Below are 21520 nucleotides of genomic sequence, written 5' to 3'. Positions count from 1 at the left end.
GGGCATGAACCTCACTTCCCTTTGACCGCATTGTTAGTATTCAGTTTTGCAACTGCTTTCTTTAAGGCTATTCCAAGGGACCTATATAATACATTGATGGTATGGCCCTTTCCTGTGCAGCTATCCTGGTTAGCCCATGCCGGTTGAAATGCCCTGGATTCTTGACCCTCCTAGGGACAGCTCAGGATGGTAAAATGCAATTACATGTGGCCTACATTTCTTTCCTTTTCTAGACTAAAGACTGTGTTTTTTTCATCTCTGTCTCCAGAAACCAGAAAGATGCTTGACTCACAATACATACTTGGTAATTTTTTGTTTGGATGGATGGATGGATGGATGGATGGATGGATGTCCTGTATCTGCCTGCCCTATGGCCCCTGAAAGGATGCTGGGATGGCATCTTCTGCAGTGGGTCTCTCCCCAGCCTCTCCCTTGCTCAGCTTTCCTGCCTTTGTCCTCCTTTCTTCCCACCTCCCTCTGGCCCATGCTCATCTTCCAGCTTTACTTTGGTATAAGATTTTTTTTTTCTCCCTCCTTCCTTTTCTCTTGGATCCACCCTCTTCCTAACATAGAACAGTTCATTCCCTCCCGCCTTTAGCTTTTTTTGCCCTGACCAAATAAATCGTCAGCAGGTGTTTTGTTTAGGGCTCATTTCCAGAGCCTCAGAAAGGAAGTGGCCTGAGTTGCAGAATTCCTAGAACATTTCAGAAGAGTGGGGAGGAAGGGGGCCATGAGGCTTCTTCCATCCTGGAGCTGGGTCTGTCACACTGGTCCCTCTCCAGAGCGTTTCCACCACCCTTCTTCACATTGGAGTCAGGCCCATGAGCTGTCCTGGAGGCCAGGCTGGTAGGTGGGAACATGCTTGCTCCCACCCTTGGGGCTAGATGCTGTAGGTTCTGGCATCCTTTCTGCAGTTGCTAATCGAACCACCAAGGGGAACAACTTTCCCCACCCTCCCTGTAATGATCGAGGTACTAGATTCTGTTCCACCCTGCAGTGTTAAAGCAGAGCCAGGGCAGACCCTCAGGAAGCTAATGAGACCCATGCTTTTCCTTAGAGATCTAGGAACTATTTCAGAGATCTCTGAAATAGGACCATCCCCGGGGGCTGGAAAAATCACCCTGGGTTATTCTGCTTCCTGCCCCACCTCAGGTACTGCCATTGTTGTGATCCTAGATGCCCAGAGCAGACCTGCAGGGCCCAGATCACCAATAGGTAACTGAAGAAGTAACATGTAATTGGAGAATAGTAATGCTGAGAGCCACTTCATTCTGTGAGATAGAGGTCTCTCTGCCCACACTATAGTTGAGGAAACTGAGGCCCAACGAGATTAAGTGGCCTGCAGTGACCGTTGGACTAGGACAAGAACTGTTGTATATTGCTTGGTTGTGGGTTTTTATTTTCACTCCAACAGATGGAGCAACCTCTTTCCCCTCCTTTGGCTGCTTCTGCAAGTCACTGAACACTGCCAGCAATCAGGAGCCTTTGGACTAGGAGACAGCTCTGCCCATATGCATCCCCTCCCCTGCGTTGTGGTTCTCTCGTGTCTTTAGGCTAAGAGTCCAGGGCCATGCCTCCTTACTCTTTATCCCTCGACCCACACTGGTTTTGAGGAGATGCTTGTCACCAAAGTCTCCCATGAACTGCTTTTAGTGCCAAGACCCACTGGTAGCAGCTGACATAGAGGCTTAGCTTGACCTGGGAGGGTGGCACACCTTGAGTGCCGATTTGCAAAATGACCAGAGGCTGTCATTCCACACCTGCCTCTCATTTGGAGACCTGGTCTAGAGTTGTGAAGGTGGTGCCAGGAGAGGGCTTTGCCAAAGCATCTCATGAAAATCTGGCCAGTGGGCCTTTGGGGGCCACTAGCCACATTTTCATATGGCAAACATCTCAGCTCTTTTTTTCATATTTGGCAGCTGGCAAAGGTCTTGAGGGGGTCATTCAAGGGCTGGAATGGTATTTCTTCTTTTTAAGTAGATACACCCTCCCAGTCATAGAAGACAAAGCCATGCTTGGAAGAGGTCCAACTCTGCCACCAACAAGCTGTTAGTACAGACTGAACTCACATAGTCAGCCCCCTGCTGACTTCCCTGTTCCTACCCACCTTAGATCCCACTTCCCTCCCTTCCCAGCCAACCCCCTTGTAGGTATTCAGCTTCCTAAATACATTTTCCTTCTTTAGAACTGCCGTCTTCTCGGGGCGCCTGGGTGGCGCAGTCGGTTAAGCGTCCGACTTCAGCCAGGTCACGATCTCGCGGTCCGTGAGTTCGAGCCCCGCGTCAGGCTCTGGGCTGATGGCTCGGAGCCTGGAGCCTGTTTCCGATTCTGTGTCTCCCTCTCTCTCTGCCCCTCCCCCGTTCATGCTCTGTCTCTCTCTGTCCCAAAAAAATAAATAAACGTTGAAAAAAAAAATTAAAAAAAAAAAAAGAACTGCCGTCTTCTCCTGAGCTGCTGGGTGTGAGAATAGAATTCCCAGACCAGCCCTTTCTGAAAAGGGGAGAGGTGTGGAGCTTTCCTAGAACTATGGTAGTATCCATGAGAGAAAACTTATTTCAGTCACCTGTCCTGTGAGGCAGAATAGTCGAGGCCTGAGGTCCTCAGAGCCAGTTGATGGCTGGGTCAGAACTGTCCAGGGAAGGGTTCTTGCCAATTCTGTTGCCATCTAGGAGGCAAGAGAGCTGCAGGGAATGAGGGTGGGGTTCAAGCCTCAGCAGGATTGCTTCTGTGCTGTGGGTCAAGGGAAGCTCAGCATGACAAGTAGGGTAAATGAGGTCCTGTGATGGAAAAGTGTTCTGGTTCATTTCACACAGGGTCAGTTTTTTTTCAGTTGAGATCTATCTGACGATTAGGAATTGTATGCATTTAAGGTGTACAATTTGGTGATTTGATCTACATATATACTATGAAACGGTCACCATATTCAAGCTGATTAACACATTCATCTATTCAGATAGTTACCATTGTTTGTATGCATATGTGTATGTGTATGTGTGTGTGTAAGAGAGAGAGAGAGAGGGCAAGTTTTGTGGTCTATTCTAGCTCAAGCAGCTTCTGGGATCTACTGAAGCAATACCAATTTGGTTCTTGTGGCTTAAAAGGTCCCTGAAACACTTCAGCAAAATTATAGCTCCTTAATTTAGCTGCCTGTCAGTTATTTTTTTCCAGGTGGTTTAGGGTTGACAGGGAGTTTGACATTTGCAAGAATGTTTTGGAAACTGTATCAGACACCTTGAAATCAAAAGGAATATAAAGTACATTATTTCAGGAAACATGATTGGAATTATTCTTCTGACCACCCCAAGTCATACCTCTCTTCTTTCAATAATCTTCACAGACAAAGCCCAGTGATGGGTTGTAAAATTGCAGGCTACTTCTGAGCCTGGTTGCCTTTGTGAATTTCCTTCCTGATCACTGTCACCCTCATTTTGATAACTTCTGCTTTATTTATGCACCACTAAGGACAGGCATTTCTATTTTGTTTGTCAGAGCACTGTAGGATGTTACAGATGGAAAGAACTTTAGGGACCTTCTACATCTACTCACCCCAATTCCTTTTCCACGGGTGTGGAGGGCAGGGAGTGTGACTGTGTTCATGTGACTGATGCCTGCAGAGCTGAGATCCACCCCCAAATCAATGACTCTAGACCACCCATGTTTCATGAAGCTACACATTAAAATGCTAACTGTGACATTTACCTGCCAATTTAGGACAGCTATGAGCCCAGAGTTTGTACCTTAAATTGAAAATGCCTGCCATGTAGGGTTGTGTCACCCTGGAGAACTATGTGACAACTCCTGTGCCCTTGTGAATGGGAGAAGTAGTAGCAGCTTGCCTTGAAACTGGAGGCTCTTCCTCTACCCCAGCCTACTTGCTCTGACTCCTGCGAATCAGTTCAAAAGCATTGCCAGGCATCTTGCCACCCACTTTGGGAATCCAAAGACTGAAAAGCCAGAATCCCTGCCCTCTGAAAAATGATGGTACAAGGTGATAAACACCCTAATGATGGTCAGTGTGGCCTCTCAAAATAGTATCTGCAGAATTGATTTGTCTAGGTGGTGATGTTCTCAACGCTGGCTGCTCATTGAGGTCACCTGTGGAATTTAAAATACTTCCTGCTCACTCCCCCACACCTATTCTGATGTTTAACTAACTAGTCTGAGGTGGGAGCCAGACATAAACAGACTTTTTTTTTTTTTTTTTTAAGAAGCTTCCAGGTATTTCCAGGATGCAACCAGGATTGATTACTGCTAGTCTATGTAGGACTCACATTTGAGTCCTATTTGGGGAACTGTTGAAAAATAAAATTATTCATGGTACTTATAAAGATGGTAAGGAAGAGTTTATTCAAAGTTGGCCATTATGCAGTAGGGGAGAGAGACAGGGCTCATCTCCAAATACAACAGGAAAAAATGGAGATTTATAGCTAAAGAGCCTGGTGGGGGGTCATTGCGTGGAAAATGACTAACATCAAGGGTAAACACACCCAGTAGTGTGAGGGTGATCACATATAGAGGGTGGGGGTTCCAGCTGAACTGACTTAGCATGGTTCTTGCTAAAATTGGGCAAATAGAGATGAACACAGAAGTCCAAAAGCTAGGCCTAGCTGAGAGGAGTTCAGAGCAGCCCAAATTGAGTTTGCTTGAGGAGAGAACCTGTCAGAAGGGTGGGTGGCATATCGCAGGTAGAAGGTGCCAGATGGGGGGAAAAGAGGAGGTGGGAGATGTGACAGGATGGATTTGATTTATGACTGGGGCAGGGTGGGGCAGGGGTGTGAGAAGATCAGTTCTGCAATTTTAAAAGATTATTCTCTTGTTAGGAGATTGGGAGTGCTGGCTCTCAGAGAAAGGGACTGTGTGGGCTGTGTGGCATCTGGGGTCCTCACTGGACAGTCCAGGTGGAGACTTCCAGAAGTCAGTGAAATAAAGGTCTGAAGCTGGGGATGCAGTGAAGAAGATTCAAAGGTAGGAGTGGTTAGCATTTAAAGACTGGTTGAGTGATGTGTGCACGTGTCACACACCGCAGGGGAGGTGTCCTACAAAATCAGGCGAAGGACAGAACATCAACAATTGTGGAGGGAGCTAAAGAAGAGGAACTTGCAAAGGTGATAAGTGTAAATAGCGATGGAGGAAGACAATCATCTGTCATGGAGACCAGCAGAGGGTGGCTTTCTGGAAAAGTGTTCCTCCCTTCATCATAACCCATTCCTTGGTGTCTCTATCTGTGGGTATTTCAAGGAAGGTGGTGATGGAGGGACAGTCTCATGTCAATTCCTCTTAAAATTTCAAAACATAGCTGCCATTCAAGTATATTTCAGTATTGTTGCCTATTTATTAAAAATAATGATAAATGAGTATGTACTGAAACAATGGTTCTATGAGGTAAGTATTATCATCTCCAGTTTACAAGTGGAGAAGCTGGAGCTCAGAGGTGAAATAACTCACCAGAGTTTCATAGCTAAGTGCAAGAGACAATCTAGGCCTGTCTGATTCCAGACTTTTCCACTGTCTCACATTATTTTTGCATCAATTACTTTTCTCTGATTAGTCTTTGGGAAGATGTGGACAGCAGCTAAAGAATGGGTGGGGGTGAGATAGACATGCTTGAAGCAGAAAAGAAAAAGAGATTGTCATAGGATGATGTTCGTTAGGCATATTAGAACATGACTGACAGAACCGTCCAACAGCAGAGGAATGGTTCTTTCCTTAGGAGAGATTCTCAGAAGTGGTGGTGCCACTGGATCAAAGGCTGTGAACATTCACATCTGTGGGCATTCATATCCGTATTCATAAGGGCTATAGGCTGCCCCCGTGGTTTTCAAACTTTAGTGTGGATTGCAAGCACCAGGAGGGCTTATTAAATCACACCAGGTGGTTGGGAACCACCTTGAGTTGGACTGGGCCCTCACCCTAAAATTTGTCTAACAGGTTCCCAGATGATACCAATGATCCTGGGATTACACTTTGAAAACCGCTGGTCTAATTTAACACGTGCACGTGGTTTTATTTCCAAAACTATGGGGTGAAATGCATTTGGCTTTGGATCTCTAAACTGTGTTAGATGCCCTTCTCCAGAGGAGAATGCGATGCTCACCCTTTGAGGAGAGTCTTTTTAGGGTTTGTTATTTTTTTTTAACCAAGCCTTCAGAGTCTGCAGGAAAGCAGTGGCATAAACTGACCTGCAAGCTGGTTGAGCCATGCCGCTCAAATGTGAATGTGCATGTGAATCATGGTGGGGGGGGGGGGGGGCTTGGGAAAATGCAGATTCAGCCGGCCTGTGGGGGGCAGCCTGAGTTTCTGCATTTCTAGCAACTGCTGCCCTGCACAGCTGATCACTCTACGCAGCCAGGCTAGAGGATGCTCCATGGCACTGCTACCTGTGAGTTCTCATAGATTTACTGCCCACCCCCACCCCAGGGAACATTCTAGACATATGAACATCTCTGTTTGAAAGCTTGTAAGGCCAAGAAGGTAGGTGAAGCAGAGCAAATGCATCATAGTTGTCGGGTTAGCTTGAAAACAGCCTGTAAGACAGGAGAGAGTATCTCCCACTTTTCTGGTGATAAAACTGAGCCTCCAAGAGGTGAAAGAGACCTGCTCAGTGTTCAAATCTTGGTTTCTTTCCACTCCATCGAGCTCCAGATAGCACACACAACACAGCCCTCAATATTGTATTTAAGGAGAGTGGGACTTCTCAACAATTGACATTTGGAGCCAGGTAATTCTCTGTTGGAGAGTTGGGGGGCTGTCCTGTGCGTTGTAGAATGTTGAACGGCTACCCTGATCTATCCTACCAGATGCCAGCAGCTCTCTTACCACCACCTTGCCCCAGTCACATCAACCAAAACTGTCCTCAGACGTTATCAAATGTCCCCTAGGGGACACTTGTCTCCAGTTGAGAATCACTGAACCGGAGCACTGGTTCAGATCGGTGGCAGTCTGTCAGAATCACCTGGGTCGCACCCCAGACAGTCCAATTAGTGTTTCTCTGAGAAGGACCCTGTCGCTTGTAGTTTTTCAAGTTCCCCAGGTGATTTTAAATGTGTAGCCTGGCTTGAGAACCACTGCAGTAGCTTCTGAATCGAGGAGCGATGTACTTGTATCAGACATACTTTGGGTTATTTTGGAGTTGCGGTGAGAGAAGGCAGTGTAATTATAGTGTAAGGGTCAAAAAGTATATTCAGTTCCTTTTGCAATACATCATTTTAAATTTTTTTAATGCTTCTTTATTCTTAAGAGAGACAGAGAGAGAGAGCACAAGCAGGGGAGGGGCAGAAAGATAGGGAGACACAGAATCCGAAGCAGGCTCCAGGCTCCGAGCTGTCAGCACAGAGTCCGACACGGGGCTTGAACCCATGAACTGAGAGATCATGACCTGAGCTGAAGTCGGATGCTCAGCCGACTGAGCCACCCAGATGCCCCTGCAATATATTTTTTTTAAAGTAGTTATTGGGCGCTAAAAACCCGTGGAGTTAATTTATCAATGTTTGTGTTTTCCTATCTTCCTAACTTTTTTGTTACTGCTTCAGTAATCCCATTATTCTCTTAAAAAAAAAAGTGTGTGTGGGGGGGGGGAGGGGGAGTATAAGAGTCCCAGACAGATTTCCTTCCTAATGTGTCTTTTCTCTTCCTGCTACTTCCTGGGATGGGTTGGAGGAGCCCCTGCACCCCCTCATCTGCCTGCCTATCTCCTCCCCAGTCATCTGGCTTTGTTGCTTGATTAACCTTCCTCAGCATCCTGGCGCTTCTTTTTTCGGAAAATTTTTATTCCCCGCGCCCCACCCCCAGAAGTCTTTTTTCAGAAGACTTAACTGATTCCCACTGCCAACAATCGGACACTTTTGCCTGAAATTCAAGGTCATTCACAGTGTACCCCTGTGTGCACACCTCAGCTCAAGCCAGGCAGGTTCAGGTGCTCTGACTCCCCCATACCTGCTCCTAAGGTTTGCTCACATTGTCCTTCCTGCTGCAGGCTGGCTAGTTGCCACCTCTGCTGTGTCCACTGGTCAAATGGAGTCTCTCTCTCTCCTCTGTATTCCTGTGGTACCTGGCTGGGCCACTTTCAGAATTTCTCTGACTTGGAGACTGCTCTGGGCCTGTGTGTTCAGGATAGTGCTCCACAAAGGGTCTTGCTGTGAGGAAACACAGGCATCCATCCCTGTGGAGGGAGGGTGTCCAGGTTGAGTCAAGGGGGGTCCTTGTATGGTCATGTGTTGGCAGCCTTCTGTTTCCTTGTGCAAGATCGAGGGCATGACAGTCATCTGGTTAATGGGTCCATCAAGGACAGATGACCAGCCAGACTAGTCTGGTTAGCTGTCAGCTCTGATCAGGCTCATCCATTAGGGTTCTTGCCTTTTGGGTCTCATGGCCCAGCTCCTGCTTGCTTTCCCCACCCACTCAGGAAGCCAGGGACATCCCTGTGAGTGCTGAGGTCACCACAGAAAGCAAAATGAAAACTTCTACTTAGATCACATTATTATACATCTAACCATTTGTCACATGATGATTTGGGAAACTTCTTAGATGCTTATCAAAGCAAAGTCATAATTACAACAATGAAATAACACCTTACATTTGTTTTATGAACTGTGGTTATCAGTTTTGTACATATTCCCTTACTTGAGCCTTTGAAGAGGTGTGGACGTACATTAACTCCATTTAAAAGATAAAGAAATGAAGGATATAAAATTGTATTTTAAAAACAGTATGAGGGGCGCCTGGGTGGCGAAGTCGGTTAAGCGTCCGACTTCAGCCAGGTCACGATCTCGCGGTCCGTGAGTTCGAGCCCCGCGTCAGGCTCTGGGCTGATGGCACAGAGCCTGGAGCCTGTTTCTGATTCTGTGTCTCCCTCTCTCTCTGCCCCTCCCCCGTTCATGCTCTGTCTCTCTCTGTCCCAAAAATTAAAAAAATAAATAAATAAATAAAACGTTGAAAAAAATAAAATAAAATAAAACGTTAAAAACAGTATGAGGTATTGTGCTCTGAGGTTTTTTTTTTTTTAATGTTTATTTATTTTTGAGAGAAAGAGAGAGACAGAATGCAAAGCAGGCTCCAGGCTCTGAACTATCAGCACAAAGCCTGATGCGAGGCTTGAGCTCACGGACCACGAAATCGTGACCTGAACTGAAGTTGGACGCTTAACCAACTGATCTTTTAAAGGTGCCTCCTATTCATTCTCAAATGTGGCTCATGTTCTGGGACTTCAAAAAGCAAAAACAGAGGGAAGTATTTCTTGAATTTACTTACATTTTAACTCCATAATAATAACACTTTAAAAAAATGTTTAGCCTAATTTTGCATTCCACTTTTGTTTTCCCCTGAAACCTTTAAATCATCCATAACACAGCCCAGCTTAACCCAGTTAGAAAAGAGGTTTGTTCCTCATTGTTGTGACTGAAAACCTAGATTCCAGTCCTGCTCTGACACGTAGCTCTCTTTTTTGCTCTTGGCAACTTCTGGTTTCTTCATCTGAAAGTGGGCATGATTCTTTATGTTGGCCCTGTCTGGGGGAAGTTACTCTGCTTTATGAGGCATCTTAGGCACTGCCTGGGACACAGCAGACAATTGTAGGTATTTGTGGCATTCTAGATGATAAAAACCAAAATCGTATCTTTAATTAGAACGCTATTAAAATGTTTTTCATCACTCACTGATGATTCTGTGGGAATTTTACTAATTGTAAATCCAGTGAGTCCAAGAAAGTTTGCTAGAGATCATTGATGTAAAGCCAACGGTGACGTGACACGGGTGAGGACACTGTGGTCAGAAGAGGCGGGTGTGTCCCCAGGGCCACACTTCTGACCTCTGGCTAACCATGCTTAGAGGTCCGTTCTCCTATGTGACCACACCTACCACGTCTGTCACCCACTGTCCCAGCCTGATGTGCCCTTGAGTCCAGGAAGACTGATTCACAGCCTTATTTGTTCATGGCTTCATTTGTCCCACGTGAAAGGAAGTGACAGAACAGTGAGTGGGAAGATGGTGATGTCTTTAAAATACTGCATTCCACTTACTAAGGACTTGGGTCGCTGGCCTAGTTTTGCTAGAGTGCTATTCATGCAGTGAACATTTCCTGATCTATAGAAACGTCTGAAACATTTCTCTACATTTCTAAAAATTGGTGTTTTAGGCTTAGTTTTGAGGCTCTCAGGATTAAAAGAACTCACTGCATGAACATGGAGCAGTCCGAAAACAAGGATCACAGCCTCCCCTGTTGGTTTTGAGGCAGAAGGTTCACCTCTGTGAAGGGAGGGAGACTGTGAGGACTGGCCTTTCTGTGTGATGATGACAGCTGATCTGAGACCTTCAGAACCAGGGAGAGGGGAATGAAGATGTACCATCTAGGCTGGCCACAGCTCAATGGACAGACATGTGTCTGCTTTGCCCTTAAATTTCAGCAGCCTGTATGGCAGGCTTCCTTACACATCAAATGGTGCTGATACCTCCCACACCTATCTGAATTGTGAATGTGAGAAGAGACAGTACAGGCCAACCCCCTCCTTTTATAGCCCAAGAAGTGGTCAGCGAGAAAGGGAAGGTGGCTTCCTCTAGACCTTGAGGATGGTCAGTGTCAAAGCCCGTGTCAAAGCTGGGCCCTGAGCTAAGCCCTGCCCCCAGCTCAGTGTCCCTCCCTGCCAGTGCCTACCTCCAACCTTCTCTTGAGCTCTACTTTCCACCCTCACCTCCCACTTCCTTCCTCTCGCTGGATCTGGCCGTGATGTTTTTTTGGTTATTAGTAAATATGCTCAGTAGCCAAGTATTCTCTGTAGTGAAAAATTAATCTGGTGGTGAAGTATGTCACTGTGAATACACTTTAGCCTTTAATCAGTGGTGTGGCTCATGGCCATCACCTTACCCCTCAGTTTTTTCACCTGTGGTGTCGGGAGAGTTGAATTAGCTGACCTCAAAGGAACATTCCTATAGTAGAGAAATGTTCTGTAATTCCGAAGCCCTGAGCCCTGAGCCCTGGCCATAGCTATTCCCAAGTCCTGGGAGAATTGGGGGAAAAACAGAAAGCAGAGGCTCCCCCCCTCCAACCTCATTCCAGGGTTTCCATCCACCGTGTGAAGAGGAGTTAAAGGCCCCTCCTTTCTGCTTTTAGAGCAGATGCAACTACAGCTTGAGGTTTGTTTCCTTGCCATTGGTCAGGCTTTATTTTACATTTTTCTGCATTATTTTTCCATTGAACTTGCCATAATGGAGTTTTCAGACTTCAACCTAAAGTTATTGTAGCAAGTATGGCTTTATAGCTGGGAGACATTTCTTGGCTTTAAATGGAGGCGAGTCTTGTATTCTAGACAAAAGCATGCCACCTTGAAGGGGAGTGGCACAATAATTCCGTGCCTGACACACGGTCACTGTGTGACAGTATCGTGACCAGCACCTGGGTGTTATAGATACGCAGCCACTTGGCAGTTGTATAGACATGGACAATGTAGTTCTAGATGACAGAATGTATATGGAAACATTGTGTATATTTGATTTTAGCATGGGTATTATAAATATTCAGGACTGGCTAGTATGTAGCCATCCTGTATTGTTTATGACCTGCACAGGAGCAACATGAATCTCTACCTGTGTAGTTAGCACATGGGTAGCACACATGTGCCATGAAAAACTATATGATAACAGGTGAGCAGATAGGTGTGTTGGATCAAGACAGTTTTGTGACTGGCCCCTGAACATCATGTGTGCCTTTCTATATGGTTACTATGCATGTCATGTATAAGGCTGGCGTGAAGGTGCCATTGTGAGTGGTTATATGGTCTGCAGGCAACCTAATGTATGCATGGCCACAGGGCCAGCCCACAGGCTTGTGTCATTTGGGCTTTCTGCAACTGGTGGTGAAGTAAATGGCAGATGGGAGTGACCCTAAGACAACACATCTAGTGTTTGCATTGGGTTTCTGGTGATTTGATAGGAACTATTAGCTAGATGGCATTTGCATCTTGTATATTTATAATTATATTTAAATATCTTACCAGTCTCTTTATCTTCCTTGTTATGATAAGTTTTTCTCATTGACCTTTCCAAAACTTAAAGAGATTGTTCAATGCTTTTATTGTAGAGAAACCAGATTTAACACTATGTATCTGTATTTTTGGTAGCCAGAAACCTGTGGTCCCCCAAGAGAATAGTTTGTATTTTCAAAGGAGCTATCCCAAAGTATCAGACCCTTTACCAAAACAGGGGTGTGAAACCATAAATAGTGCTTTCCGCTCTTTCCAACTCATCCCTGCTTTACAGTCCAAAAAAGGGGATAAATCATATATTAACCATAAAAATTTGCTTATCACTGTAGGATTTCCAAAATAATTATGTAAGTTTTCTCATTTGAATAGCACATTTTATTTCTGAAGTCCCTTGATATATATTATCTGATTGATTCTCTGAGAAGCCTTGTTAGACTGGCAGAATTCTTACATCCATTTTATAGAAGGGGAATCCAAGGCTCAGAAAGGCTGTGCAACTTCCCCAAAGTCACACAGCTGCTAGGAGATAGAGCCATTTCCACAGTCAGTTTGTTTTCTACACCTCCATTGCTCTCAGTAATGGCCTGGGACCTCTTTCTTTCACAGTTTGCTGTAGTGAACGGTATGTTACTTTCTAAATAGTTTGTACTGAGAGGTACAAATATGAGTTGGCTTCTCAAATTGCAACCTAATATTGTAGGTTGTCTGAATTGCATCCTAATTTCTTTCAATAATATCCATACTTACTGGTCATAAATCAATGATCTGCAATTACATATTCAGTTCAATCAAAACACAGACTATCTACCATGTTTAAGACACAGCCTTAAAATGAGAAAGAATGATATATGGCCTTTTGTAGCAACGTGGATGGAACTGGAGAGTCTTATGCTAAGTGAAGTAAGTCATACAGAGAAAGACAGATACCATGTTTTCACTCGTATGTGGATCCTGAGAAACTTAACAGAAGACCATGGGGGAGGGGAAGGGAAAAAAAGTTACAGAGAGGGAAGGAGGCAAACCATGAGAGACTCTTAAAAACGGAGAATAAACTGAGGGTTGATGGGGGGTGGGAGGGAGGGGAAAGTGGGTGATGGGCATTGAGGAGGGCACCTGTTGGGATGAGCACTGGGTGTTGTATGGAAACCAATTTGACAATAAATTTCACATTAAAAAAAAAAAAGACACTGCCTTAGGCCCTGGGATGCATGGGAGGCAGGTGGGACCAATACAAATCATTTCAGCTCAATCTCTGCTCTCAAACTGGCTCACAGTCCAATGGCAGAAGACAACACACATACAGCAACCTAGGACAATTTGATAAGTGTGACAACAAGGACAAGCTAAGGGTGCTCTAGGAACACACGTAAGAGGGTACTGAGTTCTGACCTGGGGGAGATGGGAAGGCTTTCCAGAGGGTGCTCCTCTGAGAGTGTGTCTTAAAAGTTGAGCAGGACTTTTAACCAGAGTGTGTAGTTCTGTGTGTATGTGTGTGTGCTCTCGTGCACATGTGTGTCTACAAAGGGCTGTGCTGGGTAAGGGGAGAGGGAATGCATTCCAGGGAGAAGCATGTGTGATTCTGAGAAACCATGTGTTCACTGGGGCAGAACCACAGGATGTGTGTAGAGAGGGGGTAAGGAGTGAAGGGATTCAGATTGCAAATTTGGGTGAGGGAACATTTCACCATATTTTTGAGTGGAGGGATGAAATGGCCAGAGATGTGTTTTTAACAATCACTCTAACAGTGGCAAGGTGAAGGGAGCCGAGGAGGAAGACACTTACAAACTGCTTTGAAGGCTGCTTTGGAGGCCCGTGCAGAAGACTTGGCAGAGAGAAGGGTTGGGGTGAGAAGGGTTATTGCTGTCACCCCCCTCCCCCATTTTCAGTGAAAATTTGAGACTGCTTGCACGTCCGCGGACCCTGGGTCCACCCAGGCTACAAAAGTTACCTTTAAGCACAGGACAATTTGAAACTCCCCCTGATCCAATGAAAATGCATTTGCGTGCTTCTGAGAGTGCTTTTCAGCTTCCTTTGCCCTGCGTCCTCTAAAAATGCTGGAGTCCTTGAGGTTGTAGATGCCCTATCTTGTATGGGTCTCAGAGGCACATGTCTTTAGTAGTAATATAAAGTGGTTCTCCTACGTGCACAGCCCCCTTCTCTACAAAAGCTGAAATCAGAAACAACATTTCACAAAGATTGCTATTTCTATCAATCTTCACAAGGCCCTCCAAGTACGGTCAAGCTCAAGTGGGTGATATCTTGTCTGTACTTTGTACTGCACAGCTTCTATTGGAATAAGCCAAGTGTGATGCTGTTTGCTCCCTTCCCCCTTCCCACAAGGGCCCATAGCTGCAACCTTTCATGTCTCAGGCTAGCATCTCCCCAGTACAAGGCCTGATACTCCACCTTCTTTTCCTTTAAAATGCTTTTTTCCACTTGTTAACTGGGACATTGGCCAGTTGAATTACAGAGACAGGCAGGAGGTGTTGTTGTTATTGATGGTTTCTGTCCTTGGTGTAAGTACCAGGCCTCCAGAAAGACACCATTCATGCACTTAGCTGATGATGTTGTTCTTCAGATGAATCTGTATATTTACACATTGAGTGGCAAGGGCCATGAAAAAAGATGCAGCATTTCAATGGAAGAAGATATAACATTTCAGTAACTTCTCATGTTCTATATTTGGAGCTTCGGTGAGAGGCTGTATCACTAAAAGAAAATACTATTTGGAGGAAAACCAGATAAGTATTCCAGTAAAAATGGGATTCGTTTTTGAAGATTATGCACTGAGAACTTACACCGCATTCCCCTGAAAGAGTATCCTGGCTGTTAAACCTTTTGGGAATGATTGTGGGTCATTGCAGATTCCTTAGAGGGTAAGGTATAGGTTGAAGGTACGAGTTGAAGAGATTTTCTGGTCTAGAACGTTCTAGAAGGATAACATATTCCTGCCTGTTGAGTGATCTTGCCCCTTTACCCAAAGGAACTGCCACTAGTAATATTTCAAGACTAGTACCTCCATGTACAATCTTGAGGTTGTTAAGTGAATGAAATCCCCCAAGCCAATGGAAGTTGAGGATCTGGGGTCTGGCTCTGAAACTGAGGTGCTGTCAGCATACCCTGTTGCTTGAGGAATTGTGTGGCATTTGTCTTCATAGTACCTTGTGCATTGTACTGTCAGTGGCAGCAGTAAGTACTGGCCTGGTGCCTTTGGGCAGTTTACCCTTCAAAATAGCCCAATTTACATGAGACCTTCCCTGACCCTCCCAGCCAAAGGGATTCAATTTGATGTCCATGCTCTGAGGTACACCCTCTTGGTACTGATGCCCCCAGTCTGCATACCAACAGTGACCACTTAGAACACCTGCTGTGTGCCAGCTTCTATACTTTTATAGTCCGGAAATTGGTATGAGTTATCCATCTCTAGACAGCTTGGAGACCATGTCCTATCCAGGGGTCAATTTTGCAGTTCTATTTTAGTAACCATGTAAGACTTAATGACATGTGTACATTCACCTTTGTCTCCTGGCTTAATGTTCCCCTAGAAAGGACATTTTCCCTGGTCCTGTTTTATTTTTGTAAGCCATCTCTGATGCTTGGGGAATAAATTGAAGGCATAAACAAATGGACACATATTTAGAATCTATTCACCTTTGAACACTACTCCTGCAAGGCCCTAACACTGGCACTGGTGCTTTGTGGGAGGTGAACAAATGTTGCTTGGATTGAGCTCATTTGTAACACAAGTAACCAGAGGACAAGTCTGTTGACCTGCAGAGTCCACAGGGCTGTGCCAAGGGTGGGCAGGGCTGGGTGGAGGCTAGGCGGGGCCTGGTGGGGAAAGAGGTGAGAATAGCAAGGTGTGAACAGAGTCCTGGTATGAGTGCCATGGAGTGCGTGGGCCTCTCTGAAAAGTGCTTACTCTGCCAGGCTTCAGTATGTTTCTCAGAAATCCCTGATGGGCAGGGGCCACAGCTTTTGTGTGCCTTTATCCATGATGGTAGTTAAGGTAGAGCCTGACGCACAGCAAGTGATCTCTGGATTTGGACAGGAAGGCTCTCTACAAGTGAAAATTCCTTTTCTTCTCTCTACTTCATGTTCTTTCGCTTTAGATTTCCATTTAAAAATACTCCACATTGAACACAAAGATGTTTTTGGAGTACTGGATATATGGATTGAATATAAATGGAAAAAGTTCCTTTGAAGAACATTCTGTTTTCTTGTAGTCTTTAGGACTTTTTATTTCTGTTGTTCTAAGTTACCAAAAAAGAAAACAGCAGAAGTGAAGAAGTGAGCCCATTGTAACAGCTCAGTGAAGAGCAGAAGTGGGTAGGGGCCCTCTCTTCTCTCTTGTGTTATATGTGGAAAACCTTGAACCTGGGACATAACATCAACATTGTAAAAGGTAGTGTGGATTCAGCACAAAGTAAAGAAGATTGGCAATCACTTGGTGGCTTTAATCAAAGCAAAGAAAAAAATGTAATTTAGTATAAAAATCCACTTTGGAGTCTGTTGAAATGTTGGCATCCTCTTTCCAGTTGCCTGTCCACAGTGATAACATTTGAGCCTGACTAGTCTGCACTGGCCTTTCTGACTTTTAAGAGGCTAAGTGCTTTTCACTCTATCCAGGAATCCCTGTTACAAAATCGTTTGCAAACCGTCAGTCAGCCAGACTCTGTTTGAACAGTTCTGGAGCAAGCCATCCATCATGAGAGACCTCTCTGTGGAGGAGAGTTTTCTTCATAATGAAAGGACTAAATTCTGTGCTTCTGCTGGTCCTGGTCTCAGGTTTAGAACAGGACAGAGGAGGTCCTCCTTCTCCCCTTTTCCAAGAGAGCTTCCTCTGAAGCCGGCAATGAAATTCTGCTGGAGTCTCCTTTCTGGAGTGTTGAGCACCCCTTTCTCCTCAACGGGTCCCTCAGAAAGTCCTTGACCACAGGGGTTGCCTGGGTCCCGAGACAGTCAGATTTGTCACTGTCAGTGTAAGAGGAGGGCACCTGGGCCTGGACAGGGGTGTTGTGCCCAGATGGTGTCAGTGTCCCACACACTGTGCAGGGGAGATGCTGCCTGGTGCCAGCAATCCCTCCACCAGCTGTTCGACCAAAAATAAGTTCTCAGCTGCTGAGGGCTGATCTTTCCACTCCCTTTCTCCTCGGAAGCTGAGAGTCCAGTGGTCTGCCAGCTGGAACTGGGAGATTGGGGACTTTTTTCAATTCAGCTGAAAGGAAATGCAGCATGAGGTTTTTTTTTCTTTTTTCTTTAACCTTATTCTGTCAAAGGATTTGTCTTGTTCTTAAGGGCAAAAAATATCACCATTGCCTCTGAATTTGCTTTTAAAATAGCGTTGCGAATGGTGGGGCTCCATGGAGCCTTTCCTAGTTCCCTGGCAGGAACCCCTATCAGGAGAGTCAGATGTGGCTTCCACTTGAGTGGAGGGATGGCTCTGGGAAAAAGCCTGAGGGCTGAGTTCGGCTCAGCAGATCTGCTGCCAACCTTTGGATTGATAAACTGCCTATTTGCACAGAGGACATGAGCAGCTGCCCAAACTGGAATTTTCCAATGGCTGCAAAACTTTAAAGTGGGAGCTTGAAGTCATTCCTTTATTTAGCAAATATGTATTAGCACCTGCTGGGTGAGAGATACTGTGCTGGGGCTGCAGAGATGAGCAGAGGGCAGTCCCTGTCCTCAGATCTCTCACCATCTAGGGCAGGAAATGGACAAGAGAACAAATGAGTACGGTGTTACTGTGGTATTTTACAAGTGTCCCCCGTAGTGTTGGAGCAGGAGAGACCTGCAGTAAATGGAAGTGGTGGAAGCATTGATTATTTCTGTTGTTGTCATCCTTAAACCACTTGGGATGTGCAACACATATGAAGGAACAGCCAGCTCTACTTCAGATGGTCTTAAGGAGTAATCTAGAACTCATCACAAAGGAGGAGAGGTCTGATTTGCTTTGGAACAGTCAGGTGAACAGTGGGAGTAGGGACTTGGCTGACAAGGGGAACATAATGTGTAAAGGCATGAAGATTAAAATGGATTACTTAGGGACAAGCAGCAGCTTCAGTATATCTAAAGCATTCTGTATGTATTGGCCATGGGGAGCTGTGACAAACTGTACTCCCAGAAATGGGGAATCTTTGAGGAACTCCAAGCAGCAGAGACAAAGTCCAATCTGCATGTTCCATGATCACTCTGGAGGAACTGGACGGAAACTAGGTGGGGTAGGGGCAGCGGGATGGGGTAAGGGTGAGAAATGATGAGAGAGAGCTTGGATTAAGGCAGTGGATGGAGAGGATGGAAGAGAGGAGAGAGAGATTTAAGCAAAAAATCAGAGAGAAGATCAGGAGGACGTCATGACCTATGACCTATTCAGTCTGTGTGTGGGGATGGGGAGTAGTGGTTACAAGCAATGATTGTATGAGGGCTGGAGCTCAGGATAGTATTAAGGTTTCCCCTTGTATGTAAGGCTGGCGTTGGAATTGAGATAGGGAAAATAGGGATGAGAGCAGATGTGGGAGAACAGAGAGAGAATTATATGGATCCATGCTGATTTTGAATGGTGCACCTGCTTTCGGGGTCTGCTGCCTGGAGGCAGTAACGATCTGGTTAAAAGATGTAGGGGATGGGCAGCCATCAGCCTTTCAGGGGAGTCACATTGCTGAGGTGGTGGCAGAAAGAGAAGGGCAAGGGACAGTATTAAAAAGAAAGGCTGGACCCTTACATATATGGCCAATTGATTTTTAACAAGAGTACTAAGACCATCCAATGGGGAAAAGATAGGCTTTTTAACAAATGGTGCTGGGAAAACTGGATATCTAGTTTTGTGGCTGAATGAAAGTGCAAAAGGATGAAGTTGGACTCTTCCCTTGTACTATAATATAAAAATCAACTCAAAATAAATGAAAGACCGTAAAGGCTAAAACTATAAAACACTTAGAAGAAAATATAGAGGAAAATCTTCATTGGATTTGGGATGGATTTAATGCATATCTGCATCAGATATGGCAGTGATTTCTTGGGCATGACACTGAAAGCATGGGTAACAAAAGAAAAATAAATAAGTTGACTTCAACAAAATTAAAAACTTTTGTACATGAAAAGACACCATAAAGAGAGCAAGAAGATAATCAACAGAATGGGAGAGAATATTTGCAAATTACATATCTGATAAGGAATTAGTATCCAGAATATGTAAAGAACTTCTACAAGTCAACAGCAACAAAGCAACCCAATTAAAAAATGGGCAAAGGACTCGAATAGACCTTTCTCCAAAGAACGTATCCAAACAGCCAATAAGCACATGAAAAGATGCTCAACATCATTAGTCAATAGGGAAATGCATATGAAACTGCAATGAGATGCTAACCACTTCATACCCACTAGGATAAATACTATGTTTATAAAAAAGAGGAGAAGAGCAAGTATCCCTTGTGCATTGCTGGTAGGAATGTAAATTGTGCAAATGTGGAAAGTAGTTTGGCAGTTCCTCAAAAGTTAAATGTAGAATTACCAAAAGACCCACCAATTCTACTCCTATATATACATATATATGTATATATGTGTGTATGTGTGTGTGTGTGTATATGTGTGTGTGTATATGTGTGTGTGTGTGTGTGTGTGTATATATATATATGCCCCAAAGAACAACCCAAGTGTTCATCAAGAGATGAATAGTAAACAACGTGTGGTATATCCATACAGTGGATTACTATTCATTCTTGGAAAGGAGTGAAATTCATCCATGCTACAACATGGATGAACCTTGAACACATTATGCTGAGTGAAATAATCCAGATACAAAAGGACAAATATTGCATGATTCCATTTATATGGGGTAGTCAGAATAGGCAAATTCATGGGGAGAGAAAGTAAACTAGAGTTTACCAGGGACTCTGGGCAGGAGAAAATGGGAAATTAGTGTTTAAAGGGTGTAGGACTCTGTTTGGGATGATGAACAAGTTCTGGAGATGGGTGGTGGTAATGGTTGCACAACAATGTGAATGTACCTATTAATCCATTGAAGTGTATAAAGTGCTTAAAATGGTAAATGTTATGTATATGTTACCATTAAAAAAAGAAGAAAGCAGCAGAGCAGGCCCTTACCTTAGGAGGCTCTTTGCTCAGGTCCCCATAGTTCCTGAGCATGTTTTGAGCTTTGGCATGGCTGAGGGTTGCCGTTCATTCCCCTGTACAACTCCCATTACCCAGGGCTGTGCCATAGGTTCACGTCCTGCCATCCCTAGACATCTGGCTGAGAAGGAGTTGTCTCCAAACTGGGGGAAGGAGCTGAGACTACTCTCAGGGGTCCTGGCCTCTGATTTCAGCTCCTGCTGGGATAGGACAGAGAGAGCCTGGAGGGCTGAACCAACTGGGGTTCATCTTCTACAGCCACTAGCTGTTTTCTGGGCCAGGATTCTTTCCTGCATTTACAGCTTCCTCTTACCCTGCTTTCCTCAGGAGGAGAACCCTGAGGCTGCATTTTGTGTGTCATCATCCCTAAGGTACAAGCATTCAGAACCCCTGCAACATGCTGTCCCATAGCTCATGATGCTCCCTACAGGCACCTATATGATACTTTCTAAACATGGCTCCTAGCTTGCAGGGAGGAATGGGAGAAGGATGGAGAGGTAGTGAAGGAGTGTTAGTTATGGAAACAATATCCCCACAGAGGCATGGCCACAGTTGTGTCCAGATGCGCCCCTTTCACAAAAGGTTTAGTTGTAGATGGCCAAAGTATTTTTAAGAGGATAATAGAGTGGCACTTCTGAGTGATATTTATGGTAACTTCCTTTGGCAATATGGAATCAGTAGTGAATTTTGCAACCTTGAGGTTTAAACACAGAATTGTATTTTCCTTGCACTGAATGGCCCTGATGTTGGTGATGAGCTTCGTTTCTCCTGCTATTTGGAGGAGTTTATTTCTGAGAAACAAAGAGTATACCGTGACTATCATGTTCCTGGCCACTGAACCCATGGTCATTGTAAGTACCTCCTAAGTAACAGAGTGGTTTCAAATATCTGAAAACCAGAGGAGAAAAAAGCTTTTGAACAACCAAAATATAAGTCACCAAGTCCCTGCACTAAAGCCAGTACACTCTACCCCTGTGTGGCTCTGGTTTTAGGCAGACATACATGTAAGCCTTGAGATTCTTGTTTATTGGCCCCTATAATTTAGAAGCCACAGATTAAAATATCTTGGAACTGATTTGAGAAAGACCCTTTGAAGGCACTAGTGAAGACTCTGGAAGCTTGGCAGCTGGAGAGGAAAGAAACAGCAGCCAAAAAACAGGGAAAAACAGATGTGAAGATTCCAGAAGCAAGGTGCTTCACTGTGAGACATCACAAGAGAAGAAACAGGAAAAAGTCCCACTGTGCTCTGTGAGCAGGCAGGCGTGACATCTTATACAATCCACCAAGCTTATGGTGCACCTGACTGGTCTCTGCTCCCACAGAGCTCCCAGGCCACTGGAAGGGTGCCATGGGTAATTGGGTGGGATAAGGGAACCTAGGAGGGCTCTGTGAGCCTGGGCAAGGAAGACTTGCAACTG

The 21520-nt window shown here is 44.9% G+C and overlaps 1 protein-coding gene across 2 annotated transcripts in view; it reads left to right on the top strand.

Annotated features, from left to right (window-relative positions):
- The window catches only part of MSRA (methionine sulfoxide reductase A), a 453971-nt gene that overhangs the window by 408857 nt on the left and 23594 nt on the right, over window positions 1-21520 (top strand). The gene's annotated exons all lie outside the window — the stretch shown is intronic.

Source organism: Lynx rufus, unplaced genomic scaffold (assembly GCF_022079265.1).
Source record: "Lynx rufus isolate CCGP_SWC_20201006 ecotype Redwood Valley unplaced genomic scaffold, mLynRuf1.p SCAF_3, whole genome shotgun sequence".
NCBI lineage: Eukaryota > Metazoa > Chordata > Mammalia > Carnivora > Felidae > Lynx > Lynx rufus.
This window is presented reverse-complemented; position numbering and strand designations above follow the sequence as displayed.